This window comes from Manis javanica, chromosome 8 (assembly GCF_040802235.1).
Source record: "Manis javanica isolate MJ-LG chromosome 8, MJ_LKY, whole genome shotgun sequence".
Taxonomy (NCBI): domain Eukaryota; kingdom Metazoa; phylum Chordata; class Mammalia; order Pholidota; family Manidae; genus Manis; species Manis javanica.
Genome location: NC_133163.1, coordinates 29,385,672 through 29,407,756, shown reverse-complemented (window position 1 = coordinate 29,407,756; position 22,085 = coordinate 29,385,672). Strand labels below are relative to the sequence as shown.

At 39.5% G+C, this 22,085-nt stretch overlaps 1 protein-coding gene across 3 annotated transcripts in view; it reads left to right on the top strand.

Moving 5' to 3' along the window:
- The first annotated feature begins 3,705 nt into the window (after positions 1 to 3,705).
- Positions 3,706 to 22,085, top strand: part of RGS6 (regulator of G protein signaling 6) — a 530,176-nt gene continuing 511,796 nt past the window's right edge. Inside the window, exon 1 of one of the 3 annotated variants that reach the window (XM_036997960.2) lies at positions 3,706 to 3,895. The gene's annotated coding sequence lies outside the window, so the exon portion shown is untranslated. Of the gene's footprint in view, positions 3,896 to 3,978; positions 4,590 to 22,085 lie in introns of those variants that run through there. The other 2 variants (XM_073242184.1, XM_036997925.2) reach the window with 2 other exon arrangements.

The window sequence follows — 22,085 nt, the reverse complement described above, 5'->3', positions numbered from 1 at the left end:
GATCAATTATACCTTAATGCATCTTTCTTTAACCTTTTACTTTGAAATCATTTTAAATTACAAAAAAGTTGCAAAAATAGTTCAAAGAGCTCCCTTAGACCTTTGCGTTGTCAAGATTTCTGAACCACCTGAGAGTAAGTTGCAGATGTGACATCCCTTTATCCCTTCATCAGTCAGTGTGAATTTCTAAAGACAAGGAAATTCTCCTAAATAACCATGGTACAATCTCAACATCAGGAAAATAATATTGATCCAATTTAATCCACAGAATCCATCGAAATTGCACCGATTATTGCCATTAATGCCAATTATAGGTGTTGGGTCTCATTCAAGATCATTTGTTTTATTCAATTATCTCATCTCTTCTGTGTCTTTCAATCTGGAACAGTCTTTACTTTCATAGCCTTGACATTTTGAAGAGTACAGGCTAGTTACTTGAATTGCCCTCAGTTTGCACATGTCTAACATTTCCTCATTTATGCATAAGAAGGACTGCTGCATTCTTCTCAGTACATTATATCAGGAGGCCATACAGGTTGATTTTTCCCATAACTAGTTTTTATTTACACAAACTTTTGCCAGTTGATTATGATGGTACCTTCCAAGTTCTGCAGCTGTAATGTTAATTAAAAGTATGCTTTGCTTGTTAATCAATAACTAATGATATGTTTATGAGAATTAATGAGTATTTTTGGGGGCATACTTTGAGACTATATATATATATATATATCCTGGTCCTCATCAAACTTTTAGCCACGAATTTTAGCATCCACTGATGATTCTGTCCTGAATCAATTATTAATGATGATAGTTACAAAATGGTGATTTTCTAATTCTATCTTTGTTTCTTTATCTATTAGTTTCATTCTACTAGAAGAACTTTTCCTTTCTCCTTTTTCTTTCTATCAGCATGAACTCATTGATTCCTGTTTTACTCAAAGGTTGCAATGTGTTGCTGTCATTATTTTAGTGTTTAAATTGTCCTAGATTTGGCCAGTGGGAACTGCTTCAAGCTAGCTCCTATATTCTTTTGACATATCTCCATAATTCTTTAAGTACTCTCTTATTTTCTTGCAAAAGAAATTGTTCCAGTTTCACCCACTATACCTTGGAGCCATAGGTCCTTTTGGTAGAGAATGGTACTTGAAAACAAAAGTCTGAGTGGTAGGTGTATTTACTGCTACTGAGGTGCTATTGCTTTTAAGCTTCCTCAGTGGACAGAGTTAGCAAATATATCAATGTATATACAAACATACACATGTACCTATATTTTCCTGTATGTATTAAAAATCTTTTCATGCCATCAGCTCTAATTTCAAGCCATATCACTCAGTTTATTCTAATAGTTCCCCCTCCTGTACCTGTAATTCCCTTTCCAACATTAAAAAAACTGTCTCTCAATATCCTTAATGTATTCACTTATTTGCTCAATTCCTCAGAATGTAAACTAATTTCTTGGCCATGCCAGCAAAAAATGTGGCCAATTTCTATTAAGTTAGTTATTTTTATCATTATGTGTATATATATATATATATATATATATATATATATATATATATATATATATATATATATATATATGTATGTATATACAAATTTCAACTCAACAGGTTATATTTTTGTTTCAACTCAACATTATATATTTATCTTTATAAATATATAATTATACTAAAATTATATTCATAAAAATTATGTACATGTAATTATTAAAATACATGTAGCTGTGTTGTGTATGATATATATACACAAATGTGTGCATGTGTAATCAAATATATTATGTGAACATATTATGAAATAAAATATTTTCTCTCTATATAAGAAATATATATAACAGAACTTCCATATAAAACATAAAATATATTAATATATGTAAATACATTAAAAAATGGATGTCATAAACATGTTTTCCAGGTTTATGGAGATATTACTGACATAGAACAAAAAGTTTAAAGTGTATTATGTGATGGTTTGGTATATTGTATATACTGCAAAATGATTACTATAATAAAGTTAATTAACACTTCCATCCCCTCACATAATTTCCTTTTTTTGTGGATAACATTTAAGATTTACCCTGTTAATGGCTTTCAAGCATATAATACAGCGTCATTAAATATGGTCACCATGCTGTGCATTAGATTCCCAGAACTTATGTATCTTATAAGTAGATTTGCACCCTTTGACCAACATCTCATTTATCCCTTCTCCTGGCAACTACCATTCTCCTTTCTATTTCTGTGAATTTGGCTTTTTTAGATCCCACATATAAGTGAAAACATACACTATTTGTCTTTGACATTTCACTTAGCACAATGCCATCAAGGTCCATCTACATTGTCACAAGTGGCAAGATTTCCTTTTTATTGGCTGAATAATATTCCACTGCATATATATACACCAGAATTTCTTTATCCATTCATCAGTTGATAGACATTTCAGCTGCATCCATGTCTTGGCTATTGTAAATAATGCTGCAACAAACATGGGGGTACAGATATCTTGTTAAGTTTGTGTTTTCATTTCCCTTGGATAAATACCCAGAAGTGGAATTGCTGGGTCATGTAGTTCTATTTTTAATTTTTTGAGGAATCTCCATACTATTTTCCATAGTGGACGCACTAATTTACATTCCTACCAACAGTGCACAATGGTTCCCTTTCTCCACATCCTCACAAACACTTGTTATTTCTTCTCTTTTTGAAAATAGCCATTCTAGCAATAGTAAGGTGTCATCTCATTGTGGCTTTCATTTGTATTTCCCTGATGATTACTGGTATTAAGCATGTAACTTTTCATGATCTTGTTGGCCATCTGCATAACTTCTTTGGAAAAAGGTCTATTCAGATCCTCTGCCTATTTAAAATCAGCTTTTTATTTGTTATTACATTGTAGGTTGTAGGTTTTCTTCCAAGTTTTGGTGGCACGTCTTCTGTGTGTGGATTCAGCCCACCGTAATACATGTATCTGCTTGTATACTGTCCCCATTGGGCCAGAAGGCCTGAGGGCAGGGATTGGTCTTTCATCCATTTCTAGTGTTTAGCAGAAGGTCTAACAGAAGGCAGGTGCTAATTTTGGTTGGAAGAATGAATCCATTCATTATCCAAGACAGAATGGTGAAAAAAGAGAATAGGGAAAGAGACCTTAAATGTCAATTTTTGGACCTACCTGGATGAAGAGAGACCAGGGCATCAATCCTCAGAAGACTTCAGGTATTTTATTTCAAGTTTGTTTGTTTGTTTCTGGTGACACAATAAAATTCGAGAATAACTTTTGAATTTTTTCTTGATATCAGTAACATTGATCCTGCACACCAATCCCATGGTTACCACCAGCACCAACAATCTTTTTGTATTCCTACGAGCAGCTTCCTGAATCATTCGTTAACCAAACATCAAATTTCAAAGCTCCCACATTTAAAGAATGCTGTGTGTTTCAAGTGACTCTTTCACACTTTCTTACTTTTTTTCTTCCTTCCCCAAGAAAATAGTGGTTAATTTTTCTTTAAAGTTCTTTTGTGATGTTCCAGATAAGATTAATCATAAAATACTCCAGAACACAGCAGGTGGTGTAAATGTTGAATCAATAAAAATGAGGAGGTTAGAAACAGTATCCCTGACGAACGTGGTGGCTTGTTTTAATTTAGAGGGCGCCAGCTACACGTCAGCGAGAGATTAAAAAGCTACCGGGCAAATCACTCCAGACCAGGAATCCCTAAGACAACCCTGACTCCTCTAAAGTTTCCAGAAGCAGTCAGCTCTCAGTCCTGACGGCAGGAGGCAACGCACCGCCGGGCCAGTCTGCCAATTTTCTCGGCGGCAGCTGAAGTGCCAGGAATTCTTGGTGTTCCGTTCCTCGGGCACAACGCCGTCTGCACTTCTCGCCGCGTTGGGAGCAGGTGAGCCTGCGGCAGCGCCCTGGGGACGCGCGCAGGTGCCTCGGCCCCGCCCCGCCCTCGCCCCGCCCTCGCCGCGCCGCCCGGCCTGCCGGGGCCCAGGTGCCGGAGCCCAGGTGCGCGCGGCGCGGGGCTGCAGCGGCGCTCCACACCCGACAGCGGGCGCCGCTGCGGCGGTTCGCGTGCGCCGGAGCTGAGCGGCTTCGCGAGTTGGGGCAGCTCCTGCGCTCAGCCCTTCTCTGCGGCGGGAGCTCCCACCGGGCGCCGCGTTCCCACGGCCGCAGGAGCGGGGGGCGTCGAGGGAGCGGACTGACCTCCGCGGAACCCCCGGCCTGGGGCGCTCAGGGAAGGGCGAGAGCCAGGGAGCGCGGAGACCGGGGCCCGCCCCGAGCGCGCTGGAGGCACCCGAGCGCCCCGCGCCCTGGCACCATGCGACCCGCCGCGCCTCCCCGCCAGCCCCGAGCTTCGCCCTGCGCTCCCTGAGCCCCCGCGCCCGCCACCACGGAAACTCGTAAAGAGGAGGCGAGACGTTGGAGAGCAGCGGGAGACGGACCCAGACGTCCCCTCCGCCCCTAAGAGGCTGCGGGTCCCTCGTTCCCTGGGCTTCTCAAGCTTTATCATGAACCTGGCGCAAGCTCGGCTTTAGGAGAAATTCAGAAGCCGGAGGGGGAGTCCATGCAGTTCTTTGGTTGCTAAGGTAATTATAGTTGTAACAAAAATGGGCAAGAAACAAAGGGGGAAAAGATATTTTAAAACGGTGTTTCCCACCCCCACCCCCCACGTCACCCCATTCATTCATACATGTTGATTTCATTTCATCTTTTGGGTGCGGATGCTTGTCCACTTCAGATGCGTGACAGGTGTCGGTGTGCGTGTGCAGGTTGGGACTGTAGAGGCACGAGCTTACATAAGTGCTTAGGCAAGCTGGCGTGTGGACTTGTGTGGGATGGGTACAGGTCTGCATGTAAATCGTGTTCCCGGGTTTCTGGTGTGAAGCGCTCACCGACTGCACTAGCGAGCACAGGGTACGTACGTACCTTTAGTACTTCCCGTCTTCCGATTCTGTGATCGCAGGTAGGGCAGCTTTCCCTCAAAAGCAGACGTTCATTAACTTTTTCTCTCAGTAAGCTCACCCGTTTGTGGTTTGGAAAAGAAGAAAGTGCCTGGTGAGATGTGGAGGGCAGGGCAAGGTGTGGGTGGGGGTCTGTTTGGGAACTGCAGCAGGAAACGGGAACGGTAGGTGCTCCCTCTGAGGGAGTGACAGCTAAGCTGGTTGAGTGAGGAGACGGTGTTTACAGTCACTGTCAGGCTACGTAAAAAGTAGCCAGTGAGACAAGGAAAGTGACCCAGAAAATTTAATTTTGCTCAGAATGAAAGATACTGTAATTTTTTTAAATTAATGGAGTAGAACGTTATTTCTTTCTCGTTGAGAGGAGTTGCATTTCTATGCTATTAATTGAAGATATTTTGACTCTTGTTGGCTTGGAATTGTTTCCTCAGCATTTACCAATGCATAGAAGCTGTATCTGCAGGTAGTTACTAATCAATACCTTTTAGTAGCCCCAAAGCAAAACTGCAAAAATAAGCAGTATTAAGTGAAAACCTAACATTGGACCCTTTGCTACAGCAGAGGGGAATGAGAAGTGAAAGAATGAACATGGAGCTTCCAGGTATGCGGATGGAGTTGAGGCTGAGCTGTTAAGTTTGTGTGTGTTCTGTCAGAAAGTGTTAGGCTGAAAGGAAACTTAGTTTTAGCTTAATATGTTAACAGGAAGGCTTTTGTACATCATTTTTCATAGGCAGATGTGTAGTTATAAGGGGTGGGAACTGGGGGTTGGTGAGAAACTTGCCTGAGTTGCACATCCTTTTATGTTATTTATTCTTCTTACTAATTTACTACCTTTACAGTGGGTGGGATTGCCCTGTGAAAGAAAGTAAAGAACTCAGGGCAATTTGGAGATACACCTTTGTAAGATATATAAGTATAAATAATAAATACTTATTTATCCCCTCCCATAATTTGTCCTTTCTTGAAAGTGTGTGTAAATTCTACAAATGTCAGCTATTGTGAAGTATTTTGATAAAGTAGGTTGTCATTGATGTTTCCTTCTCCGTAATCATTAATTGCTTCTTTACTTCCCTGTCTTCTTTAAGAGACTTCAATTACCATTCACTGAATTTATATTGCTGAGAGTTTCAGTAAAACAATGCTAATTTTTCTTCAAGTGACAAATTTGTCTTATCAAGTGAAACACTACAACAGCAGTTTTGTGGCAGAAATATCTTTCAATGAGACAGTCCTTTTATTTATCTATTTTCAATTTGTGGAATAACATAACCAACATGATATTTTTTTAAATGAGCAAACTCTTCTTGAGAAAGAAAACAAATTTTAATGATATTTAGGACAATGAAATTTGCCAGCAGTTTTGGATTTCTTATTTTCCACAGGAATGAAATTTTATGGGAAAGTCAAATCATTCTGTTTATTTCTCTGGTATTCTCCCATATATTTTATCCCCTGAACTCCTGAGATTCTCCAGGAATTGCTTAACATTCTGTTTTCTGCCAGGGGTTAAACATCAGGAATATAAGAGTACAGAGCTATGTGTCACAGTAATGTTTTTCAAAAGAGATGTTCTCATATCTCAGTACTGGGATACATTTTTCCTTTAGCTTCACAGTCAGCTTGTTTTAATTTGTAGTGCTTTGAACCTAGGAAAGCATTTAACCTCTTCATTTTTAGTGCCAGCTGGAAGGAATATATTTACTGAGTTTCATCTTCATTGTAACATATGGCATGATATAAATAATTACTACACACAGACACTATCTTGCTGTAGAGAGAGAAATAGAATAACAAACCTTCCTGTTGACTGATATGGATGCAACACTTCATAAACAAGCTTCACTTTTTTCTTGATTACAAAAGTAATATATAACAATTGGGAAAAATTCAGGAAAATACAAAGAAAAAATCATTTGTAATTCTCCCATGGCAATGGCAAGTGAACCACAACTGACATTTCTGCATACTGTATATTCTTCCAGATTTTATTCTGATCACATTATTCATTTTTATCCTTCTCCCCTCCCCTTCAAATTCTCAAGTCTTGTAAATGAAACTTGGAGATGGATTAAAGATTTGGGAAATTACTGTTAGTTTACTGGGTGGTTTCGACAGATCAGATTTAAACTTACGTTGTGGTCCTTATTTTCAAAGAGAGTAGTTTCTCCATTTTTCTGCTGTATTTGAAAACCAAGAGTTGCACTAGGGGTTGGTAATAAATACTTGGGGCTCCCCATTAATTTAGAGATTAAAGCATCAGAGGAGAAATAGGACACTGGCCATAGGGGGCAGCAGTAGATGGGTGAGGAGGCCTGAATTCTGGTTTTAATTCCTCCACCAACAATTCATGGGCCTTTGGCCTACGAGCTTCTATTTCCTGGAAGGACAAATGACACTTTTTAGATTTACCTCAAAAAGTTAACATGTTTCTTATTTGGACATTTGATGAGGATGATCTTTGAAGCTGGCTTTTTCAAACACAGGCAGCTGGGGGTAAAGCCCGGTTTCTGACTCAGTATGTTTGGGGAGGGGCCTGAGCGTTTACATTTCTAAGTCCCTGGATGATGCTGACTCTGCTAGTCTGGGGACCACACTGGGAACTAGATGGTGAACTGCTGGAGGCAGAGGCCCTGTTTCACTTTACTTTGCAGTCATCCGCCCAGTGCTCAGCAACATACCTACCAGGATGTGCTCAGTGAGCATTGGTTGAATTCATTGGTGTCCTCCATGGGGGCAAAACTTTCTCAAGTAGTTAAGATAAAAGAGATAATCATCTAGAATTTGAAACCATTAAGTCTGTAATAAGAATAATAATCAGTCATGACACCCAGTTCTTCAGACTGCAAGGAGAGAAAAAATGCTTTAAAAGTAGGAAGTAAAATGAACATTAAACTTAATGAGTTACGGTAAATAACTCAGAGTACCTGCTTGAGCTGTTAGAACCACAAAGCCTGTCAAATGCTTCCCTATTGCCTTCCTGAGACCTGTTAAGAGACCTCTTCCCAGAAAAGGGGAGGGAGAGCCACTATTAATTACCCCAACTACCAAAGCAGCAGGTAAAGCAAGCAATGGCCTAACCCCCTGACTCCCCACAAAAGGTAGGATAGTACTCATTGGAGCGTCTTGCCCCCATATTATGACTGAGGAAACAAAGACGTAAAGGAAGAAATTAAGCTGTGTAAGTCCATGAAACTGATCAGTGGCAGCACCCGGTATCAGATCTGCCTGACACCAAAGGGTGTTCTTTACCACCTCCCTCTTCTGATACAGAGTGAGGGCATTTGGTAGCCAGGAGCTTCCAGGCGGATGGAATACCACAGTTAGAAGATTCAGTCATCCTTGTGTGACTCTTTTGTGACTAGAAAATTAATCCTTTCCTCTACTTAGGTGTTAAAACATAGGGTACAGATGACACCCATTTGTATGTATGGAAACTTAAGAAAATGTGTAAATTTTTGAATAGGAACAAAATAGATGCTCACACAACTGAGGCCATTCAACTGAGCTGTGGCAGAGACTAGCCATCATGACTTTCCTAAATACTACAGTAAATCTGTAAAAGGAAAAAGCCACCTCTGAGTTTTTGCATGGAGTTCTCCTATTCATGAGTACCTGTCCTACCCAAGAGGCTAGTTCCTTGCCTGAGGGACGCACACCTTAAAGCCTCCTGAGATGATGGTGGCCTGCACGTGTGTGAACTTGGTGGCACCTGTGTTAGACTCCCTGAGATCTGGACAGCCCTGAGCCCAGACAGAGGGCTGAAATGGGTGGTTCTTCAAGTAGCACAACAGCATGTATAAACCCTATTAATTGTGTTTCTGAACCTCAATTTCCTCATCTGTTAAACAGGAATAAAAAATATGCCCCTGGGGTATGTGTGGCTGTGAGGATAAAACCGGGTCCTGAATGGTCTGCTGAGCAGAGAGACAGAGTAGTTCAGAAAGGTGGACCCCATCACAGCACGCTATTTTCTATTAATTTTGATGATGAGTTGTTTGCAACCCTGGGAGTTTCCTGGGTGTAATCTGACACCAGCCTCCATCCTCTGAGGGCAAGGAGAGGCGGAAGAAAGAGGTAGGCTGCTCCTGATTGGTAGGTGGCAGGTTTAATAAGCAGGGGAACTGACCTACGAGGTTTGTTTTGGGTGACTGCAAGAAGATTTCTAGCCTGCCTGCCAGCCAAATCTTAAAGTTATATAGAGGCCTTATTGGAGTTAGGCACATGTCCAGTCCCAATAGTCTCACAACACTTTATTCTTTCAAGACAACTTTCTTGAAAATGGCTCTCACTGTGAGAAGGGTGGACAGAGTCCATTCCAAGAACAGGGGAGGGGCTGAGGAGCCTCTGACTGCCCAGGGCCAGCTGGAGGTCATGTCAGCTGAAGGTCACATCCTCTTGATGACCTCCTCCAATATGAGTGTGTTGGGAAATAGTATTTTAGGGTAATGGCTCCGCCTTTTCTTCTGTTCCTGATGACTTGCTATATCTGCATAGCACTTGAGTGACTCCTAAATGGAGTTCCTATGGAGAATCCTGCTCCATACTTCTAACATTGGGTTTGGGGAGACTTATAGAAAGCAAGTGGCCCAGACACTAAGTGGACAGGGGAGAGTAGGAAAGATCTTCCTTTATGGTAGCCAAAGATGTATCTGTTTCCTGAAGGCCATTAATCACCAGCAGGAAGAGAAGTGAAAATGGGCTGTGGCTGCACCGAGAGATCAGCATTTGTAGACCAAAGGCTCTTTGTATCAGATTGTGACCCACACCAGAAGCAAGGCCATGTGTTATTTTTTTCTCAATACCCCTGGTATCTCTTACGGAGCCTAGCACAGCATAGGTGTTTAGTAAATGTTTGTTGAGTTATTGACTTGCAGAGTGACAGCTCTGGGTGGATGGAAATGGAAGGAAGGATGGACTAGTATTGGTGCAGGTACATGGGCTGTTCCAAGTGTGGGTATGTGGACTGGGGCCACACAGGCATTTGGACTGGTGCAAATCATTATAACCCCTATTCTTTTCATTTGCTTGATTTTGGCTGTCTAAACCAGATATCGATTTCTTAAACAAAAAGTTTCCCAGCCTACAAAGCTATGAATCTATCATATAGCAGTAGACTGACCTCTCAAAATTACCATCAGCACTGTAGATCAGCATTTGTAGATCAAAGCCCTTTAACAGGAATTAGGTGGTGGTACTCCCGTTGTACAGATGAGGAAGCCGAAGCTGCCCTAGGTCAGATAGCTGCTGAGTGGAGAAACCAAGATTTAAACTCAGATCTTATCTGACCCCAAAGTACCAAGTCTCTTTGATATATCACAAAATGGATGATAAATAGGGGCCCTACCCTTGACATCACTTCAGTTGTCTTGGGGAGATGTTAGAGATAAATAGAAATGTAACAATAAAGGATAAGTGGCAGTTTAGGAAAAGAATGCATGGAATTTTAAAAATTAGTTTAGTAGTAAATAAATGACAAAGACAATGTATTTCAGTTCAGAGAGAGAATATTGTATAATCAAATCTGGAAGAGACAGGCTTTGGGAAATAGGTAGAAATTTCACAGTTGAAGAGAGGGATACAACAAGCTTTTCAGATGAGAGTTGTTGATAAATAGTTAAACCAATTATTGTTTGCTTTCAGAATAAGAACCAATTTTTCTTGGAACATGGGCCCTCTGATCCATTTTTTTTATCACGCCCTTATTCCTCCCTTCCCACCCATCCTCCCCAGTCCCTTTCCCTTTGGTAACTGTTAGTCCATTCTTGGGTTCTGTGATTCTGCTGCTGCTGTTTTGTTCCTTTAGTTTTTCTTTGTTCTTATACTCCACATATGAGTGAAATCATTTTTTGACATGGTCAGAGAGAGACATGGGTGTTAAATAACAACTTCCTTTTTTCTAAAATCAAAATAGCTGCCCATGTGTGATGATAAATGGCATCTAGCTCTGGAGCCCAGGGCTGGGAAGGCATTAGGGACAGGTAAGGACTGTGTTAAAGAAAAGGGTATGTGCTGCTCAGAAACCCCTGTTGCCACCATTTTTAATTAGGAAATATTATATAAATCTATGCTGCCCAATCCAAACCAAACAGTTGTTTGAGCTGGCTGTGTTTCTTTCTTTTTTTTTTTTTTTCTGTTTGTGACCTCTCTAGAAGAAAAACAACTTAAAGATGTCCAGTGTATTTTTCCCTTAAGCTGTGATGTAAGTGCTACTATGTTCAGATTCTAAACCAGGCAGGAAGATGCCATTATATTATTTTGCTGACCATACATCCTCAAACAGAGACTGATTCAGCAGCTGGTCAAAATAGAAAGAATGCATTCATAGAAAATAAATTTATTGATTATATTTTACATTTTCTTTTTTAGGGGAAGGCACTTTAACTTTCAGAGTGGCAGGTTGTTTAGGGGCTTGACTGCTGGTTTCTGCCTGTAGCCATGGGTATGTGACATAAGACAAAGTATCTTAACACTATTGATCTGCATTCTCCCTGGGTGAAGAATAGGGCTGAGAAACTGTGATTGCTTTGAGGGCATTACTGAAAGAGAGAGTGTTACTGGAAATTTCTAGTTTATCAACTCTTAGTGGGGGTGGTGGGTGTGGGAGGGGAGGGAAGGGGGTTCCTACACCAGGTCACAGTGGGTCTAAAGTTGCCACTGTTATTCCCTGCTTCTTGCCTTGCTCGTCTATATTAGCAGTAAGTACACTACTGAAGGCCCTTTTCTAGATGATGATTAATCAGATATGGCTCCAGTTTTTAAGTTTAAAATTCTGTGTGTGGGGGTGGGGAAGATAGAGAAATAGAATGTGGTAAGACAGGCACAAATAAGTGGAAAAGGGGAGAGATTATTTCCCACTGAGAGATTTCACTGAAGAGGTTGAGTGAATGAATTGGACATGGGAGGACCAATGGGGTTTGGGGCCTACAGTGATGGGGGCAGGGGACAGAGAGGGCAAGGGCATGCCTGAGACATTTCAGTGTGAGTAAAAAGATAGACGTGACAAAGAGTACAAAGGATTTTAATTCTGAGAGTTAGGTTCTTGGAAACGTTTTAGGCATGAGAAATCTGTGTTGATGAACTTAAAACTTAAGGGGAAAAAGGAAAAGGGGAAATCTAGGTTGTAAACAAAACTGTTTAATAAATATTTAGGTTTACTGAAAGTAAAGTGAGAAAGCAAAGTAGATTTTGAGTGACATTTTCCTCACCTTGTGTTGGTAACAGAGTGTGTGCCACAGTGAATTTCTAGTTACTTCTTACTATCTTCCAGGAGATATTTCCCTGCAGTGAAATGCTTGGAAGTAGTTTTGCTTTTCTGCTGGTAATGTACAATTCCCATGCAAATGGCCATTTCCCCCCACTGTGTCAGGCTCTGTCTAAATATTCGATGACTTTTAGACTTCCAGACTCAGAGGTTGACCACTGTCTCCTGGATATTCCTGTGGCTCAAGGGAAAAGAGGATAAATCTTGGATAAACTTTATTTAACTTGCTTGGCACGACTGATTGGAAAGTTCTCAGATATCTCACCCCAATGCATAGGGTATTTAGCTTCATGCCAAAGCATATGCTGTCAATTCCAGGTTTTTGTTTCTTTGGCTTCCTTTAGCTTTCAGAAGCTTCTTGGCAAAAACCACTTCCCCTGCCTGCTGTCTGCCTTACAGCCCTCTTCCCCTACTTAAAAAAAATCTATTTCTACTAATCTTATATTTTCTACTAATCTTATATTTTCTAGGTATCCTTAACAGAAATAACCAGTTGGCTATCAGAAGCATATCTGGAAGTAGATTAGTCTAAGCTAAACTTTGCTTAATGGAAATTCTTTGTTGGAGAAGATTTCTTGTGGTTGAGATTGGACATGTTGTTAGTTATATAAAGATAAACAGTGATTGATGGGTCTAGAAATGAAAATTGGGACCAGTCTGTTGAGGGATTGAATGCCACGTATATATGATGATGGTAAGGATGATAATGGAGATTCAGGGCTTTCTTGGATTTAGACAAAAAACAGAACAACTAATCTAAGGCAAAATTCAAACAACTCAGGCATTTATCTCACTCATATATCTGGGAATTCAGGAATGGCTGGATCCAGGGACTTAAATGATACTGTCAGTACTCTGACTTGATACCTCATCATTTTGACTTCCTCTTTCTGTGACACTAGAGAAAAAGAAGATGGTCACTAATATCCCTACCCTTATATTCTTCTGATGCAGTCCCTTACAGGAAAGGGTACTTCTTTTTTTCCAGTGTTCTTATCCCAGACTCTGGGAAGTACCCTGCCTGGTGCTGATTAGAGTCACATGTCTACCTTCATCCAATCAGTGTGTCCAATGATACAACGTACTCTAGCCAGAATAGTTCACAGGCTCATCTCCCCTAGCAGAATAAACACATTTGATAGCAAAAAAATATATAGGACAACCAAAAACAGTACCTCAATTTTCTAAACTGGCTGAAGGACTTTGCATTATGTTTGCTGGCTAGTGGAAAGTTACGAAGAGTGAATGCAGACTACTTCAACTGCTCTTTGAGAGTTCTGAGATACTGTATAAAACTTGGGAAACTTATGTTGTCCAAAAGAAACCTTTTGGATAACATGAAACATTCTTTCACTTCTATGTTTCTAATTTGATTCACTTCTACAAGGTGAGTGTATATAGTGGGGACAGATACAGCCTCTGGCCTTTCCACCATCCCCATAAACATATCCCTGCAATTATATTACTTTTGCATCACTGTACCTGAGGTGGTTCAAGTGCCACCTTGGGAACCAGAGGTACTATATCCATGCCCCAGGATATTTTCCCAATTCATTTTTAAGCATACAGTTCTATTATATAATATACTTACAGAAAAGTACACAAATCATTGCTCAGTGAACTTTCAAATAGTAAATACATCCATGGTATCACTCCCTCATCAAGAAATAGAATATTACCATTCCCCCAGAAACTATGTCATGCATCCTCTCAGTGACTACACATCCCTCTTTCCCCTGTGGTATATACTTCCTGATTTCTAACACCATCCATTCTCATTTTTGAAACACCAGAAATATATATGGAATGATACATATATGTATATGCCCCTTTCTTTGTGGCTTCTTAGGCAAAACATTAAGAGAGTCATCAATGTTCTAATGTATAGCAGTGGTCTGTTGATTTTTATTGCTGTATAGTAATCCACTTGTAAGCAATCCACTTCACAGATTCTTTACTCATCTTTTGTTGGTGGGCATTTGGGACATTTCTAGTTTAGAGCTGCTGTAAGCTTTTTTGTATGTAGTTTTTTGCTGTTCATGTGCATGCATTTTGGTTTGGCATACCCAAGACTGGATTATTGAGACATGGGGTATAAATGTTTGACTTTAATAGGTCCTTACGGAGAGTTTTCTTAAGTGGTTATACCAGTTTATACTCCTGTCATCCATTTGTAAGTGTTTCAGTTTCTCTACATACTTGCAACCACTTGGGATTATTAAATTTTTGAGTGTTAGCCATTAGAGGAGTGTATGGTGATGTCTCAGTGTGGTTTCATTTGCTCTAGTGACTAATAATGTTGGGCCTTTTTAATGTTTCTTTGTCACTTTCACTTAATTTTCTGTAGTCCCTATTAAAGTTTATTGCCGGTTTTTCAGTTGGATTGCCTTTTTTTTTATTGATTTATAGTTTTTCTTTTTTTAAAACAAATAATGAATACAAATATTTTTGCCAATCATATGAATTTAAAATATCTTCCTATTGTGTAGCTTGCCATTTGACTCTCTTTGAAAGTAAGATATCTTACTTGTAATGTAATCCAATTTATCCATCTCTTCCTTTGTGTTAATTAATTTCTCTGCCTGCATAAGAAATGTTTGCCTACCCTAACTAAGGTCATGAAGCTGTGCTCCCATATTAATATATAGAAGCCCTTTTTTTTTGCTTTTTATCTTTAGTTAAAAATCCACCTCAGGTTGATTTTTGTCTATGGTATAAGAAAGAGGTCCAGGGTTATTTTATTGTCCATTTGTATATCCAGTTAACTCCACATTACTTTTTTGGTAAGTGTCTTTCTGCTGCTCTGTAATGTCACCTTCACTATAAATCAGGTGATAATTTATATGTGGGTCTTGCTCTGCTTTCTAGCCCCTTCCATGGTTCTATTTGCTTATTCTTATACTGATACCACCCTATTGTAATGAATATAGCTTAATAAAAAGTCTTGATATCAGCAGTGTATGTCCTCCAGCTTTGTTCTTTTTTAAGAATAATTTGGTTATTCTTAACTACTTGCATTATTGTATAAATTTTAAAATATCTTTTGATGGGATTTTGATTGGGACTGCTTTAAATCTGTTGCCCAATCTGGGAGTACATTAATGTCTTTAGAATGTTGACCATTTCAGTTCATTGATGTGGTATATCCCTTCATTTATTTTGATCTTTCATTTGTTAGTGTTTTGTATCTCTCTGTGTTGTAAAGGTTTTACACATCTTCCTTTAGATATATTCCTAGTATTTGAAGTTATTTGATGCTATTATAAATGACATCTTTTAAAAGCAGCATTTTCTATGTTATTTGTTATGGGCATGTGGAAATACAATTGACTTTTATATATTGACCTTGTATCCAGTTACTTTAATAGCACTATTAATTTTAATAGTTCTGTGTAGATTATTATGAATTTTCCATGTACAAAGTCAAATGACCTGCAAAACAGTTTTTTCTTTTCTCCTTCCAACTATTATTTTTTATTTCTTTTTCTTGTCTGTTGCACAGGCTAAAACCTCTAATACAACGGTGAGTGGAAATGATCATAGCAGGCATCCTTATTTTTTTAAGTGTCATTGATATACAATCTTATATTTCTTTCAAATATACAACAGAGTGGTTCAACAGTTACCCATATTTTTAAATCCTCACCCCCGCTAGTGGGGTTGCTATCTGTCCATAGGAAGATGTTGCAGAATCATTGGCTATATTCTCCATGCTCTATGACTATCCCCGTGGCCAACTTATATTATGATTGAGAATTTTTGTCAGGCATTCTTGTCTTATTCTTCTCTTGTTTGGAAAGTTTTCAAAGTGTGACTATGAAATATTATGGTGGTTGTGTTTTGTAAATATCCTTTATCAGATTAAGTTCCCTTATACTCAAAATTGCTGAATATTTTCATGACTGGATGTTGAATTTGACTAAATGCTTAAGCAATGGTTGTATGGAAAATCAGGCTCATCTTAGCAATTCCCTTTTTTTGAGCATCTTGGTCCTTTATGTCCTCATTGCCTTAGGAGTTCTCTTTTTTGAATTCTATCCAGCTTTTCTAGTTGTTTTTGAGTGTTCTGTTATAGGTTTGACCCTCATTGTAGGAAGTGGTACATTCTAATTGTACTATTTTTGTCCCCCATGTACATAATATTAGAAAACTGAAACAAACAAACCTTCAGAAACCTATTCAGTTGTTATTTCTTTGATCTGTATTGCTTCCGCCTGATGGGCTTAATGAATAGATCTTTCCTTTGTGACGTCTTGCTATCTTCAGAAGAGAAAAACCTACTATTGCTGCTCCAACTGTATACATTATGGAGTCATAGAGGAGATGCCCAGTGTAAGGGCAGAAAGATAGTGATTTTACCTGCTCTTAAAAAAAAAAGAAGTATATTGGGATTTTATTTTCTAACCCAAGGAATAAAACTGACATTCTTTAAAAAAGCCAATAGGAGTGCTTTTCTGCTTGGGTCCCCTGGGAAAATGTCATCTTCTTTATCTCTTAGTCATCCCTTTCTTGTGTAAAAAATTGGGAAAGCTTCTCTGTCATTCCAACTTCTCCTCTAGCAGTTGTACAGTCCTTATCATGTGAAATAAGAGAACAATGAAATGTTGCTTCTGCAGTCTCTCCAGTCAGTAGTATCAGATACTCTAATGTTAGAACCCATACTTACAGAATGTAAGTCCTCTCATGTGGGAGGAAAGGCCTTTGGGACCTGAAGACCTAAGTTTAGTGCTGGGTTTATTAGTAGCCAGCAAGATGACATTAGAATATAACTTGATCTCCCAAGCCTGTGTTTCATCCTCTGTAAAATTAAGTGGTTGGGCTTGTTCTGGGAACAGAAATTTTGTTATGGAAGGGATCAAATAGGAAATATTTTGAGTTTTGTAGGCCATGTGGTCTCTGTTGTAAATACTCAGCTCTGCTGTCATAGCACAAAAATAGCCATAGACAATGGCAAATAAAATGGTATACATTTATAAAACTGTATTTGTGGACACAGAAACTTTATTTTTATACAATTTCCTTATGTCATAAAGTGTTCTTCTTTTAACTCTTTCAACTATCTAAAAATGTTATAATTATTCTTAGCTCACAGATCATGCAAAAGCAGGCAGCAGGCTAGATTTGTGTCATGGGTGCTAGTTTGCCAACCTTTGAACCAGTTGATTGACAAGGGCTATTCGAGATCTGTATGTTAGACATTGATATGCTAATCTTTTCAAAAATATTTTTTTCTGTCCCATGAACATTTTTCAAAAGTCTTTTGTTCTTTCTCTTAGATCAATGAAGGATAATAAAATAAAATATTTAATTTTCCCTTTATTTCTTTTCTGATGCTTGCTCTTTCTTTTTGTAGATACAAGTTTCTGACTTATATAATTTTCTTTCTGCTTGAAGACCTTTGAGCATTTCTTGCAGGGCAAGTCCCCTAGTGATGAACGTACTCAATATTTTTTGTCTGAGTAAGCTTATTTTTCCTTCACTTTTGAAAGATAATTTCACTAGATGTAGAATTCTTCATTCGTGTTTTTTTCTACAACATTTTAAGTATTTTAATTCCATTCTCTTGCTTGCATGATTTCTGATGAGCAGCCCTCTGTAATTCTTATCTTTGGTCTATAGGTAAGGTGTTTTGTTCCTATGGTTTGTCTCAAGATTTTCTCCTTGTCTTTGATTTTCTTAAGTTCGAATATGACATGTGTAGGTATAGTGGTTTTTTAAAAAAGTTGTTTATCCCAATTGGTGTTTTCTGATCTTTCTGGATCTGTGGTTGGTGCATGTTAGTACCTTTGAAAAGTTCTATGCCATTATTCTTTCAGATATTTCTTCTGCTGCTCTTTATTCTCCTCCTGATATTCCAATTACACATGTATGTTATACCTTCCAATATTGTATCATAGTTCTTGGATGTTCCAATTTTTTAAAACATTCACTTTCTCTTTTTTTTCAGTTGGGGAAACTTTCTATTGACCTCCAAGCTCACTGATTCTTTCCTTGGCCATTTTGAGTCTACCAGTGAAACCATCAAAGGCATTTTTCATTTGTTATGGTATTTTTGACTTTATAGCATTTCTTTTGGAAACTTTTTTCCTTTAAAGGAATTTCTCCCTGCTTTCACTGCCATCTGCTTTTTCTAGCAGAACCTTTAACATATCTGATTACAGTTATTTTAAATTTCCTGATAATTTCAACATCTGTGTCATATCTGAGTCTGGTTCTGATGATTGTTTGTCTCTTCAGTTTTTTCTTGCCTTTCAACATGCATTGTAATTTTTTGTTGGAAGCCGACATGATGTATCAAGTAGTAGGAACTTGAAGTAACTACAGCTTCAGGTGGGGTTTCATGTAATCTGACTAGGAGCCGAGCTGTATTTAATGTTTGCTGTAGCTATAGATGCCAGAAGCTTCAAATTCCCCCCATGTTCTTATTTTTGTCTCCTCTCTTGACTTGAAGTTTCCCTAAGTACTCCTCAGAGAGTTTGTTTCTTAGAGGTGTTTGAGTTGTAATTCACTGTTATTATACTGGAGCCCCAGTGGTATGGTGGGTTAGGGTGTGAGGAAGAATACTGTATCACCTTCCAACTAAGAGCAAAAGTGGAGCGACTTTTCTTTAGTAAATGCAATGACACTTCCCTCGTTGCATTAGGAGGAAAGGCACAGAACATGGTTGTTTGCAAGAGGAGGTGTGTCTTGCTTGAAGGTTTCAGCCCCAGGCAAATCCAGTATGGATTCAGTGAGACTAAGAAATGACAGTAGAACGTTCTTGGGGTAAAAGTGTTTATACCTGGCTTTATTTTCTCTGTGGTAGGTTGAGCACTAGAATCACATCTGCATCCAGCAGTCTGCAAGTCCATAAACACCTCTGTTTCTGCCTCCACCCAAAGCACTAGGTGGAGCTTTTTATATAGTGACTCAGCCAAAAATAGCTCATTGCCAGCAGGTGTGGAAGCAGTAGCCTAGCAGTAGGCCAATTACATCATCAAGTAGTTTAGGGTCAGGTGAGATCCTGGCCTTAGGCACTTCCATTTCCCCACAGTGTCTCAAGATGAGGGACTTGCCTTCTGCTGGCTTCCATTTCTTCCATGAATTTTGAAATGAGTCCATCAACTGAGATATTGTATGAAGTTTGAACAAAGAGAAGACATGAGAAAGTTAATTCACAAAGGGAGAGAGCATACTTGGTAGGGAAACAATTTAGATTTGGTGGGCATTGTTGACTGAATAAAGTTTGTGCTTGTGAACTGAAAATGCAGGTAGTCTGCCGATTATGTGATTTCTTCCCCATCCCCACACCAACTTGGATGTGAGCTTGTATATTTGGATGTTGTATGGATATTGTGTGGTGGCTATTCTGGTTCCATTAATGTTGGATTATGCTAGGAAATGTGACACAGAAAGGGGGAGGTGAGGGAGTTGAGGATATCTGCAAGGGAGTGATTATGGGTCATTAAAATGATGGAGCCAGTGAGAGAAGAAAGTGAAGGCAGAGTGAGGAGTAGTAATGAGTAGTAAAAACCTTGTGGGTTCAAATGGATTGAATATCTAAGTAAGTTTGAGGAATATCTGCAGTGAAAGTAGAATAAATGAGCTGGAAAGAGGGAGGGAAAACAGAGGGGGGGTGCCTGCACTGGGACTTGAGGTGGGTTAGTCACCAGTTATGATGGGATTCAGCATGTGGCTACCTGAGACATGGCTGAAGAGGAGGGATGGAGGGAAAAGGTTCAGGTGAAGCAGTAAAAGAATGGAGAAACCAGCTTTTTAAATAGATCTTTGACTCTCATGTTCAAGTCACTGAGATTGCTGAAGGAGTAAGGATGGAGGAGAAAACCTCTGAGAACTAGAAGCCAGAGTGTTTAGGAAATGAAAAGTCTTTACAGGAGGATAGGAAACAGTAGTGAGGATGGGTGGAAAGTGGCATAGCCAGATAGTCTGAGTGCCTGGAGAGCAGAGATTTGTGTAGGAAGACAGGAGGGAAATTGTTCAAAGCAGCAATGAAAAACCCAGAGGAAGCTCACCTTCCTTCCTGGTCTTCAGATATATGACAACTGGGCTCCAAGGGAGGGGATGTCCTTGGGGGAAACCAGGTTTCCACTAAGGTTACAGAAGGTCAAAGTTCAGAGATAAGGTAGAAGGGCATAATGCCTGTACTGTTTACAGAATAAATCTCCCAAAGGCAGGAAGAGTTGCTGGTGCATTGGTAGGATCTGGGAGTGTCCAGAGCAAGGTGGAGTTCACATCCCTGGTAAGAGGAATGCCTGGGTGAACCTGAACTTGCAACAGTCAGTTGCCATAGTTGGACTGTGAGGCATACATATCACTTGGCCAAACACATCCTGTTATGTGAGGAGCTTTCTACTTCTACCTCCTAAATTAATTACTTAGGACTTTTGCTTATTATAGGGAATGCAAAAATATTTTTCCTTATAAGAAACTTTGGTAGATTAGTTTAAATGCCAGGATTGTAATTATTTATATGTCTTAAGGTAGAATTGGTATGGGGAAGTCAAATTCACTGATAATTGGGACAGGAACCCAAATTAGTTGAGGATATACCATGTACCAGTTGTACTATGTACCATAATTACCTACTACTAAGTATGGCATATATAGTATATAGGTGCTAAATATTTTATATGTAAGTATATACTTAAATTTTGTATATTTATAAAATTTTGTTTGAAATATTTTAAGTGATTCCACTGGAGACCAAGATTGACATGTTGGAAAGTTAGTGGGCAGTCCTGGCTTTGAATTTTAATTTCTTGGCTGATAATCTTTTTTAATTTGGACAAGTTACCTATGTTCTGGAGCCTTGATTTTTCTCATCTGTAGAGTGGGATAATAACATCCCCCTGTTAGAGTTGCTGCGAAGCCTTGCCCGGGTAATTCTAATGAGCAGGCAAGGCTGAGAACCACTGATTTTGTTCCACTTTATAGATGAGGAAACCAAGGCTTGGAGAGTCTAAGCATAGCGATAGGTTGCTCAGGGTCACACAGCACTAAGTGGTATAGCCAGGAGTGAGAGCCAGTTATTTGATTCCCGGACCCTGGCTTTATGCACTACAGCGAATTTCTGCCTAAATTCAAGGGTAATTAAAGAAGCCCCACCTCAGCCAGGCTGCCCAGGCAGTAGGCAGCGTGGGACAGGATGAAGGGATTGGTGAAGAGCAGGCAGGCACCAGGGAATCAGGCCAGTGGGCCCCAAACCTGACTGTGCTTCCAAACCACCTGGGGAATGCTTCAGTGATAAATCTCCAGGGACCACCCTAGGCCTACTGGATCAGAACTTCTGGAGTGTGGGAACCAAGAATATGTCTCTTTAGAATCACCCACAGGTGATTCTGAGGCTGCTAGTCTGGGTCAGATCCTTAGACCAGCTTTTGGGAGGCCCCAAAATGATCAAGTGATTACATCCCAGTAAAATACTGGGTGCCTGGCATTGCCACCAGACTTGGCCTAGTGGTTGAACTCTGTCACTTTTCTTTAAGATCTTTGGTGCATTGCCTGAAACAGGCTCTTGATCTGTCACTGAGCACCTGAACTTTAGGATCCTCTGTGCAGGACATGTCAAATCGGCAGATTCTGCTCTAACAGTTTTTTGTTCTTTAGAGCTGTTGTTCTTCATTCTCCCCCCTTGAGGTTCCTGCCCACTCAGTCAGATTAGAGCTATATAAACAAGCTTGTACTACTGAGCTAGTACACATCTTGTAAATTTTTTTTTTCCTGAGATGCTTGACATCGCTGATGTCAGAAAAGAATCCATTGCGTATTAATGGACTGAGGCAAACAATATGAATTTGATAAAATACGGAGGAGAGGAAATAACAGCAACAGAAATTTCTATTTGGCAGCATAAATATTCTGAC